Below are 6,359 nucleotides of genomic sequence, written 5' to 3'. Positions count from 1 at the left end.
ACAGGGCTATTGCAAGTGTGTGCAGGCTGTAATCACCCCTCTGCTCAGGGGGAATCTCCCAATAGATCTGGCTATGAGCAGAGAAGGATTAAGGAAACCTCTGGAAGATTATAAAAGTGCTGGTTTTTCTGCTGTTAGATGTTTGGGAAGCGAGAGGTGCAGAGAGCAAATTACAGGCCCTCCTCCACAGGGGAAGCAGAGGCCTGTTACACTCACCAGGCCTCAAGGCTCAGGCTCCAGAGATCCCTTCACAGTCTGTAAGAGCTATTTTCTTGCGGTCCACCAGATGCAGCACACTCTCATGGAGGCTTAGATGGTAAGATAAGATGATTTACAGCAGCAGTGTGGCTGATGGATGTTGATTTCCAGGCTGGAGATCAGGAGCTCCTGGAAGAAGCTTCCTCTCTTGATGGTGCCTAAGCCACACCGCATCGCTTTATTCTGAGGACTACAACTTTTTTATTTTTCGCTAATGATGCTGTATGGTGGCTCTTTTTTTGCAGGACAAGATGATGTTTTCAGCAGTACCATGGTTATTTATATCCATCTTTTTGATCGCGTGTTATTCCACTTTTTGTTCGGCAGTATGATAATAAAGCGTTGTTTTTTGCCTTTTTTTTTCTTTTTTTTACGGTGTTCACTGAAGGGGTTAACTAGTGGGACAGTTTTATAGGTCGGGTCGTTACGGATGCGGCGATACTAAATGTGTACTTTTATTGTGTTATTTTATTTCGATAAAGGAATGTATTTCTTGGAACAAATATATATATTTTTTTCTTCACATATGTAAAAAATTTTTTTTTTTACTTTGCCCCAGGTGGGCATCACATTTTATTGACAGATCGCTGATCTGACACTTTGCTGTGCACTGTGTCAGATCAGCGATTACACAGGCATAGCAGGGACGCTTACCAGTGCTTGCTCTGAGCAGGCGCTGTTAAGCCACCTCCCTGAAGGACCCGGATGCAGCCTTGCGGCCATTTTGGATCTGGGCCTGCAGGGAGGAGGAGGTTAGAGACCCTCGCAGCAACGCGATCACATCGTGTTGCTCCGAGGGTCTCAAGGAAGCACACCGGGAGCCCCCTCCCTGCGCGATGCTTCCTTATATTGCCAGAACATGTTTGATCGCAGTGTGCCGGGGGTTAATGTGCCGGGGGCGGTCCATGCCTCGATCGGCCGCGCTCCCCCCGTGAGCGTGGTTGATCGCACTGGATGTACTATTCCGTCCTTGGGAAGTAGGGCCCACCCCACATGGACGGAATAGTACATCCAATGGTAGAAAGGGGTTATTGACCAAACCAATTTTTACAATTCTGACCACTGTCATTTTATGAGGTTAGAACTCTGGAATGCTTTAACGGATACCGCTGATTCTGAGACTGTTTTTTCGTGACATATTGTTCATCATGTTAGTGGTAACTTTTCTTCGATATTACTTGAGATTATTTATGAAAAGAAAGGAAATATGTGGAAAATTTTTAACATTTTGTAATTTTCAAACTTTGAATTTTTATACCCTCAAATCAGAGAGATATGTCACAGAATAGTTAATAAAGAACATTTCCCACATGACTACTTTACATCAGCACAATTTTGCAAACAACTTTTTTTTTGTTAGGAAGTTATAAGGGTTAAAAGTTGACCAGCGATTTCTCATTTTTCAACACCGTTTTTTTTTTAGGGACGACATCACATTTGAAGCCACTTTGAGGGGTCTATATGATAGAAAATACCCAAAAGTGACACCATTCTAAAAACTGCACCCCTCATGGTGCTCAAAACCACATTCAAGAAGCTTATTATCCCTTCAGGTGCTTCACAGGAATTTTTGGAATGTTTAAAAAAAAATTAACATTTAACTTTTTCACAAAAAATGCATTTCAGAACCAATTTGTTTTATTTTACCAAGGGTAATGGGAGAAATTGGACGCCAAAAGTTGTTGTACAATTTGTCCTGAGTACGCTGATACCCCATACATGCAGGTAAACCACTGTTTGGACACATGGCAGAGCTCGGAAGGGCCTGCAAAATTGGCTGAAACTGAGATCAGAAACCATGTCATGTTTGGAGAGCCCCTGATGTGCCTGAACAGTGGAAACCTCTCAATTCTAACTCCAACCCTAACCCCAACACACCCCTAAGTTTTACAACAAAATTTACAAAACCATTTTTTTAGGGACCATCTCTCATTTAAAGTCACTTCGAAGGGTGTACATGACAGAAAATACCCAAACTTGACACCATTCAAAAAACTACACCCCTCAATGTGCTCAAAACCACATTCAAGAAGTTTATTAACCCTTTACGTGCTTCATAGGAACTGAAACAATGTGGAAGGAAAAAATGAATATTTAACTTTTCTTTTGCAAACATTTTACTCAGAACCAATTTTTTTTATTTTCACAAGTGTAAAAAGAGAAAATGAACCACAAAATTTGTTGTGCAATTTCTCCTGAATACCGATACCCCATGTGTGGGGGTAAACCACCGTTTGGGCGCACGGCAGGGCTTGGAAGGGAAGGAGCACTGTTTGACTTTTTCAATGCAGAATTGGCTGGAATGGAGATCGGACACCATGTCGTGTTTGGAGAGCCCCTGATGTGCCTAAACAGTGGAAACCCCCCACAAGTGACACCATTTTGGAAACTAGACCCCCTAAGGAACTAATCTAGATGTGTGGTGAGCACTTTGAACCTCCAAGTGCTCACAGAAGTTTATAATTAAGAGCCGTAAAAAAAATTTGTCCTGAGTACGCTGATACCCCATATGGGGGGGTAAACCACTGTTTGGGCGCATGGCAGAGCTCGGAAGAAGAGCTTGGAAAGAAGACCCCCCTAAAGAACTTATCTAGATGTGTGGTGAGCACTTTTAACCCCCAATTGTTTCACTAAAGTTTAGAATGTAGAGCCGTGAAAATTTAAAAATCATTTTTTCTTTCCACAAAATGATCTTTTAGCCAGCAATTTTTTTCCCCCAAGGGTAACAGGAAAAATTGGACAACAAAAGTTGTTGTCCAATTTGTCCTGAGTATGCTGATACCCCATATGTGGGGGTGAACCACTGTTTGGACGCACGGCAGAGCTCGGAAGGGAACGAGCGTCATTTGGTCTACAGGCATCACGTTTCATTTGCAGAGCCCCTGATGTACCTAAACAGTAGAACCCCCCCACAAGTGACCCCATATTGGAAACTAGACCACCCAAGGAACTTATCTAGATGTGTTGTGAGAACTTTGAACCTCCATATGTTTCACTACAGTTTATAACACAGAGCCGTGAAAATAATTTTTATTTTTTTTTTCTACAAAAATTATTTTTTAGGACCCGGTTTTGTATTTTCCCAAGGGTAACAGGAGAAATTGGACCCCAAAATTTGTTGTCCAGTTTGTCCTGAGTACGCTGATACTCCATCTGTGTGGGTAAACCCCTGTTTGGGCACACGGGAGAGCTCGTAAGGGAAGGAGTACTGTTTTAGCTTTTCAACGCAGAATTGGCTGGAATTGAGATCGGATGCCATGTCGCGTTTGGAGAGCCCCTGATGTGCCTAAACAGTGGAAACCCCCCAATTCTAACTGAAACCCTAACCCAAACACACCCCTAACCTTAATCCCAACCATAACCCTAACCGCACTCCTAACCCTAATCCCAACCCTTAATCCCAACTGTAAATGTAATCCAAACCCTAAAGGTACCGTCACATTAAGCGACGCTGCAGCGATATAGACAACGATGCCGATCGCTGCAGTGTCGCTGTTTCGTCGTTGTGTGGTCGCTGGAGAGCTGTCACACAGACAGCTCTCCAGCGACCAACGATGCCGAAGTCCCCGGGTAACCAGGGTAAACATCGGGTTACTAAGCGCAGGGCCGCGCTTAGTAACCCGATGTTTACCCTGGTTACCAGAGTAAATGTAAAAAAAACCAAACACTACATACTTACATTCCGGTGTCTGCCGCGTCCCTCGGCATCCGCTTCCTTGCACTGTGTAAGCGCCGGCCCCAAAGCAGAGCGGTGACGTCACCGCTGTGCTCTGCTCTTACTTTACGGCTGGCGCTCACAGTCAGAATCAAAAGGTTCCAGTGAAACATAATTTATCTATTAACCAGAAACGAGCTATTCAGGAGATAAAAGATATGAATGACATAGTTATAAAAACTAGTGATAAAGGAGGCACAATTGTCATCATGAATTCCTCTGATTATAAAAGTGAAATTTTCAAATCTTTGACGGACACCAATATTTACAAAAAATTAACTTCTGATCCTACTCCTTTATTTAAATCTGAAATTGATAAAATCATTGAAGAGGGGATATCTTTGGGGGTCCTGACCATTAAACAGGCTGATTTTTTACGGGTCTCTTATCCAGTAATGCCCATTTTATATGGGCTTCCTAAAATTCATAAACAAGCCGCTTTTCCACCTATGAGACCCATAGTCTCCAGCGTAGGATCTTTAAATGAATTTCTTGGTCAGTGGCTAGATTCGCTACTGCAGCCATTGGTATCCAGGACCCCAGGATATATTAAAGATACCAAAGATATACTGGGTATCATAACAAAAAAGAAATGGAAATCAGAATATACTTGGTTAAGTTGCGACGTTGTCTCTTTATATACCTGTATTCCTCACAATGTTGCGATACAAGCGTTACAATTCCATCTGAAAAAGTATAGTCCATATTCAAGTGATTTGATTAATTTTATTTTACAGGTAACTTATTTTCTTTTGACGCATAATTTCTTTTCTTTTGATTCTGAATATTTTTTACAATGCACAGGTGTGGCCATGGGAGCTAAATTTTCACCTTCCCTAGCAAACCTGGTCATGTCTTATTGGGAGTATTCACACCTCTTTGCAGTTTCCAATCCGTTTTCTGCATGCATTCACTGGTATGGCAGATACATCGATGATACGCTGTTTATTTGGCGTGGAGATGTATCTGCCATACAGGATTTTGTAAATTATATTAATGACAATAATTTCAATTTAAAATTTACATCTGTTCAAGCTGTGTCCAAAATTTCCTTTCTGGATCTTGAGTTAACAGGTGTTCCCAATGAACTTATTTCCACACGAACTTTTATAAAACCTACAGCAGGTAATGGATTGCTTCACGCTAAAAGTAGTCATCCCAGGCACACAGTAAAGGCAATCCCTGTGGGTGAATTTACGAGATTGAAGCGAAACTGCAATAACAACAATGATTTATTTAAAGATCTAGTTCAATCACGAAATACATTTTTAAAACGTGGATATCCGCATTGGATGCTTGACAGAGCGGCACACATAGTAGATCAGAAAGAGCAGTCGAGTCTTATTCCCTCAGAAGTAGACAGTGGAACAAGCGATATTAATAAAGATAATAAAAATAAAAAATAAAAATTATGAATAAAATTAATATAGCTAATAAACCATATGTGTGTCTACAGTTCAGCCCACAGTTCAATCAAATTAAAACCATTATTAACAAAGCTTTGCCTATTTTGCGTGAAGATCCCACTCTTGCTCAAATTTTGTCTCAGGGATGCAATATAGTAGCCAGGAAAGCGCCTACTTTGGGCAACATAATTTCTCCCAATCACTTTTCTTCTAAACATTCCACTAATACTTGGTTGCATTGTATAGGTTGCTACAAATGCAACGTAACTAATTGCACTACCTGTGTACATCTTACCACCGTTAAGTTTTTTGGTACCGGAGAGAATAAAAATCAATATAAAATTCAAACATTTATCAACTGTAATACACGATTTGTGGTTTACAAAATTGATTGTACGTTCTGTGACAAGTCATATATCGGGTGTACCTTTCGAAAATTAAAAAACCGCATATCGGAACACTTGTATGATATTAAATGTACTACAAATAATAGTCGCACCATTTCTTCAGTGGCGAGGCACTTTATTGATTTTCATTCCCGCAATACAGCTTTTTTAAAAGTAACAGGTATTGAGAAAATTAAAAAACCTCCGCGCGGTGGAGATATCCACAGAGCGTTACTCACTAGAGAAGCGTTCTGGATCTTTAATTTAGGTACAAGGTTTCCAGGTGGTCTGAACAAACGAAATGAACTAATGTTCCATTATTAGCAATGTCCCTTTTTTTTTTTTTTTTTCTTATTTCTTTAAGTCTTTATTTCTTTACGGTTTTATTTCTATTTATTGTGCATTGTTTATTATCTATTGCATTTTTTTTTTCGCATATTATTTATTTTTTTTGAGCCTATGCATCACATGATATTTATCTAGCATTTGATTGGTGTTAGGTTGCATATACAGGTCAAATTTGAGAGACGCAAGACCCAACACTCTGGATGAGCTTAAGGCCGCTATTGAAGCATCCTGGGCCTCCATAACATC

This window comes from Ranitomeya variabilis, chromosome 4 (assembly GCF_051348905.1).
Source record: "Ranitomeya variabilis isolate aRanVar5 chromosome 4, aRanVar5.hap1, whole genome shotgun sequence".
Lineage (NCBI taxonomy): Eukaryota > Metazoa > Chordata > Amphibia > Anura > Dendrobatidae > Ranitomeya > Ranitomeya variabilis.
Note: the sequence above shows the minus strand (reverse complement) of the source record.